Source organism: Montipora capricornis, chromosome 10 (genome assembly GCF_036669925.1).
Source record: "Montipora capricornis isolate CH-2021 chromosome 10, ASM3666992v2, whole genome shotgun sequence".
Classification (NCBI taxonomy): domain Eukaryota; kingdom Metazoa; phylum Cnidaria; class Anthozoa; order Scleractinia; family Acroporidae; genus Montipora; species Montipora capricornis.
In genome coordinates, this window is record NC_090892.1 from 17,935,123 (window position 1) to 17,941,125 (window position 6,003).

General features: G+C 38.8%; 1 protein-coding gene across 1 annotated transcript in view; it reads right to left on the reverse strand.

The window, feature by feature from the left end:
* Positions 1–2,836: 2,836 nt before the first annotated feature.
* The window catches only part of LOC138022190 (uncharacterized), a 4,504-nt gene continuing 1,337 nt past the window's right edge, over positions 2,837–6,003 (reverse strand). Inside the window, exon 2 of the mRNA XM_068869222.1 lies at positions 2,837–4,690. The gene's annotated coding sequence lies outside the window, so the exon portion shown is untranslated. The remainder of the gene's footprint in view (positions 4,691–6,003) is intronic.

Below are 6,003 nucleotides of genomic sequence, written 5' to 3' on the forward strand. Positions count from 1 at the left end.
GTCCCGACGCTGAACCACAATAGTAATTAATTCACATTCGCCTAATAAGCTACCCTACGCCTCATGAAGGATAAGTTATGGACGAAAGAATTTTGTATAAGGCGTAGGGTGAGCTGAAAGAGAAAATGGCCAGCCCCGCTGAAGGGGCGGAGGGTGGTGCGAAAAAGAGAGAAATTTGCATGCAACGGCCTTTTAAGGACGGTGCCTACTATTGTTATTGCGCTCACGTGCTGCGCATCTCGAGATACTAGGATTTCCTATGGGTGGCGCTTATTACTACAAGGATATTTTTGCGCGGCTCAAAACTACGCGGAGAAAGCAGAACTTGGCAAGTGCTCTTGGTATCCAAAAAGAAAATTGGGGGTAACCACGCATTTTTCGGAGATAATTAAGCTTCAATCTGGAAAAGAACGCCATACATTGCTTTGTATTTTCAAGATTTTTACAAATATTGTTGATTAATTACCTTCGAAAAATGCGTGGTTACCCCCAATTTTCTTTTTGGATTTCAATAACACTTGTTAAGACCTGCTTTTCCCACATATTCAGTAAACCGCACAAAAATACCTTTGAATTGGTAGGCACCGTCCTTAAATGTCTTGGGAATTTCCCTGGGGACTTCTAGAGCCAATAGACTAGCTGCCACGGGAGTACGGACTTACGCGATTACCTAATTCGGCTTGCGAAAGGTTTTACGCGAATGAGAATAGCCAACGAAAGGTGATTGACTAATTGGCTTGCAACCAATAAAGTAGAACTTAAGGATTTTTTTCTTTATTAAATTCTAGCTTACGAAAGAGTGAAGTGATCTTCGCACTTAAGGTAGCTCTAACCAGTTTTAACACTTTGAATAGACAGTCTCTTAAGAAAGATTGGCAATACATACTTTTTATCACGTAACAGCAATGTTATGCTAACATATGAAACATCGATTATTACTGAACAAGATGCGGCATTATTGCGACGTAATAAGTTACCTTGGCAACGTGAAAGCCCAGCAAAAGCACCCTATAACTCGGTGACCCCCATTTTTTGTTCCTAGAAAGGGATCAGAGGGCCAAGACTAAACAAATTCTGTACTGCAGAGTCAGACCCACCTTTAAAAAATCACAGACTTAAGGTGGCTCAGAATCCGCTGTACATCATTTTTTTTTAACTATGAAGAAAGTTTCATCTTGGCCTTGTGATCACTTTTCAGCGACAAAAAGTGGGGGTCACCTAGTTAGTTAGCAACTAAAGCCAAAACAAAGGGTGTTATACAGGGCGTTCCCTGTTGCCACGGTGACTTATTACGTCACAATAATGACTGCATCTTGTTCATCAATAATTGGTGTTTCTTATGGTACAATAACATTTCTAATGTGCGATACAGGGTCGTAGTGCCAAACTTTCTTATAAGAACGTTACTTGAAATCTTTGAAACTGGCTTGAGCCACCTTAACTGGACAACATGACGAGCTTAGGCGGGAAAATGTTTCTCTGCGGGAGACTTCAATTAACTCTGTGTGTGTCAAACCAAAGTGTCGAAAAACTAAGTCGTTTAACTTTAAGGTGTTGAATTGACGCTTTCGTCTTACAACAACTATCCTTTTAGTCAGGGTTTATCATGAACATCTGCACTCGCGCAACTTCCAAGTGCGCCCATCCCCCCCCACCCCCCTCTTCCCTCCGGGCATTTGCCAAAAGGATAAAGTAGTGGTGAATTTGCATTTGACAAGAAACGAAACCCGTACGGGCGGGCATTTGACTATCGACAAAAGCGTTGATCAGCGGTCGGTACCTAGAGGATTTACACGTGTGTCCGCTTTGTACCGAGCAGTAGCTTGGTTTTTTTAATATGAAAAATGCCGTTTTGCTAAGTCTGTAATGAGAAAAAAAAAACAAAGCAACCGTAAAGCGAAAGCTACACGCCTTAGAAAAAGGCAGCAAATTTCTGACAATGCGACATAATTCATTCCCTGTTAACCTCGTAGAACATGTACAGCGCCGACATAAAAAAGTTTTTTTTTTGAAATGTTGTGTTATCAAAAAGATACACAATAGCCTTCCTAGATGACCTAATAGGGAATTTAAGATACAAGGGTGACAGCAGTGCTCAAAATTGAACTCACACTCTTTTGTAACTCGTTCAGTTTGTCAAAACTATAGATGAATCCTTCTGGAATTACTGTTGATGCTAGTTTAACATAAACGATTAACTGTTCAATTAAAAAAAAAAAATGAAATAAACGTTTCATGACAACGGCCTCTTACGCTGGAAAAGGTTTTAAAGTAGTGCTCGAAGTCTTTTTCTTAAATTAAAATTGCTTCTTGCATGGAGGGTGGGATATTTGACGCTTTGTGAGGCCCTAACTGGTGGGGCATTTGACGGTGTAAAACTGTCAACACAGGGGGGCATTTGACCATTTTTTTTTTTTGTAAAAGTCAAATGCCCGGGGGTTTGCCCGGGGAGGGGGGGCATGAGAGCTCTTGGAATTGACTGATACATTATCAAAGTTCAAAGAGTAGCCAAATCTCTCTAAACGCCTTCCATCCTGCGTTAACAATTTCTATTCTTTTGTCAACCTCAAAGTCATTGTTCAGAACTATCGCTGCATCAAAGATCGCTTGCACCTGTCCCAAACACCAAAAGTCATTACAAGGCTGGTTGCTGGTGCAATGATCTTTATATAGGGAAGTCGAAACGATTTATATAGCGAAGACGAAACGGAAAAACTGAACCTTTTAAAGTCCTCACCAAACCAGAACACTCATCCTCCATTGCCAAAGCCACTGGACACAACATAAAGTGGGGTCATTTTGAAATTTTTGCATCAGGAAAAACTGATTACAACTGTAATATTAAAGAAACATTCTTTATTAAGGAACTTAATCTTCCCTTTAATGCTAACTTCAGTAGCGATAAGCTGTTACTCAATAATTAACTGCTATTTTTAGATTTTTGCTAAGATAGTTTTTCTTCGTCTCCATCCCATACCTACAGAAATTTCTGAATAAATAATTTTCAAAATCTTAACGATTACTTTTGAAAACGTATGTTGCAGAATACGAAAGGTCAAGTTTATAAAAATGCGTTGCTTCTCAATGCTTATCGCCGCGATTTGTTTTATTTCTAATTAAGCTTCGATGGCCGAGGAACAAGAGTTTATATGATACCCTCTCCAACTTATTCGTCTCTATGACAGACCATAATGTACACTTACAACTTGTCTAAACTGAAAATGAAAGAAAGTTTGAGCTGATACAACAAGGGCTAATCTAGATACGTTAAATGAAAGACGGTTGAAGGACATATTATTTCTGATGTACAAGGTTAAGCATCAAATGGTGCCAGGTTACTTTGAAAATATTTTCAAAGGAAACGATTTAAAGCCATATAGCCTCCGAAACTCCGACTTTATCCTTCCAAGATATAATACTGATGAAACGGTATATGACATGAATCATATATGAACTGCCGATATGAAATTCAAGACTTCAACGCCGTTGAAGTCCTGAAATTTTCAGGCTTCTCTACGCAATTGTAAAAATTGCGTTCGTAACTGCGAAGATCATAGCTTCACTTGAAGATATAATACTGTTAAGTATGGAAGGTACTCCATCAGATTCTTGGGCCCAATGTTATGGTCCAAGTTGTCCAACTCTGAGAGAAGTGCACCAACCCTGAAAGATTTCAAACGAATGATATCTCTGCATTGGACAACAGTAGCTGTGCCTCTTGCCATCTCTGTAATACCTAATATGATACATAAATTTTCATAATGTTTTAAAATTGTATATGATTAAATCGATATAAATTGTACATATTAATTTTTTAGGAATTTTAGGAATTTTACATTCTTTAAGTCTTAATTAGGATAATTTTACTTTAACTATCTTTGTTTTAGTGTCCCCAATTAGTACTGTAATGTACTAGAATCCTTTTATGACACTTAAATAAAGGTTTCATCATCATCATCATCATCATCATCATCCGAAATATCAATAACAACCAGCATTTTGATTTACAGCCACTGTGTGTTCCTTGCTTTGTTCAGTGTATCCCACGTAAAGACCTACTTGGAGTCTTGTTTATTTTTAAATGCATTCATGGCTTAACTGACTGCAACTTTGATTTTATTCATGTAAGCGAGACCCACAGACAGAACTCAAGACAGAAGAAAAATATTCGTCTGCCACAGTCGAGGTGTCAGTGGGGTCAGCAACGATTAGCCTTTCATGCAATCAAGAGATGGAGTGATCTTCCAGAGACTATCACAAATAATGCTAGTGTAAATGAGTTCCGAAAAATATTTAAATCATGTACCAATGACGTCAAATCTATGAAATTCTTCTTTTCTAATATCTATCAATTTAACAGAATAGTTAAGTATATTTTAGGATTTTTTAAGGACTGTATATTGTAGATTTTAATTATTTTTACTATAGATTCTAGATTACTTCTTAGATTTTTCGAGACCATCCTGAAAACCACCTTATGGTGAGGTTGCTTTCTGCACGATTGTACTTCTTGTGTGTGTTTGCCAGTTGCTGGGTCCTTAAAATGCCAAGGATGACTGAAAACTTGACGTCCACTGACACTGGGCAGTCAAGTAAAGCCTCTGTATGCCCTTCCATACCCAGCAGGAGAGATCTCTTAATAATCAGCAGTAGGGTTGTGGCATCTCTCCTTTGGATGATCTGAAAATACCTAAACAAAGATTAAATCGTTGGTTTTTGTGGACAGGGGAAAACCGGAGTACCTGCATGGACAAAAGCCTCTCAGAGCAGAAAAGAGAACCAACAAGCTCAGCCCATATACACCTTATTCCAAAATGGCCACCATTTTAAAGTTATTTTGTTTGCTTGCAAAGTAGCCCTTGTCACCTCGTTCAAGGATACCAGTAAATACTTTTTTGAATTTTAAATTTAAGAATGAGGCAACAAGGGCTAATTTGCAAGTAAACAAAAGAATGCCAAAAAAGCAGCCATTTTAGAATAAAGTGTACATGATGCAGGGGCTGGAAATTGAACCCAGCCCATAATGGAGAAAGGAGAGCATACTCACCTCCACACCAACCCTGTTCCCCTAAACAAAGCCTTTTGAGCAGAGTCTATAGAGATTTGTATAAATTAACTACAATTTTGAGTAACCTTGACCCAAATATGAAAAAGGGTAATACCTCTGAATTTGAGTATCACACCGTGGTCACTCAAAAGCACTCTTGTAATTCTCAACCTCGGTCCCAGGGTCTCTCTTCTCTGCCTCCTTTGTCATTGAGAAAAGAGACTCTGGTTGCAGCAAGTCACTTGGCTCCCAAAATCTGGGTGCTTTTCCAAAGATGTGTTAAGGGAGGAGTGACAGTGTAGGCTTTCTCTTTTGTTTTTTTGGCCAGACGCAAGATGACCGTTGAAACATTTCACGGCAAGGTGTTTTATGTACTACACATGGAATTTGACGTGAAAGGCAAAAAGTTGTTGTCTAAGCGATCGGACAGAACAGAGAATAAACTCACGTCATTCGAATTTCACTCGCGCCCAATAATATTAATGCAGGAAAACCAAAGACCCTGTAGAAAGAGCCTAAGGCAGGATGATATCCAACAACAACCTCAACTAACGTTATTACCAGGATGTAGAGTAATTGAGCCCATACCATAGTAGCAATAGCAGCATGTTACAGATTTCTGGCCCAAATACCTACATCTTGGGGAGGGGGGGGGGGGGGGGGGAATGGGTTACTCCATATAAAAGTGACAAGGGTGATCGCTGTGAATTTTGAAAACAGCACTTAAAAGGTACCAGGATTTCATTTTGTGTCCAAAGCCTAAGTTCATTTCCAACCTTGCAAATTTACCAGTTTTAAAACCAACACATTCATACTTACTGGCTCAACATCCCAAAAGTGACAGTGATAACTCTACCGGTAGTCATTTAGTTTACTTTAGCATCTGAAGTAGCAACTGAAAATTTTTCATATTACCACGTTGCTAATTTAAATACTGGATTTGATACATATTCTTA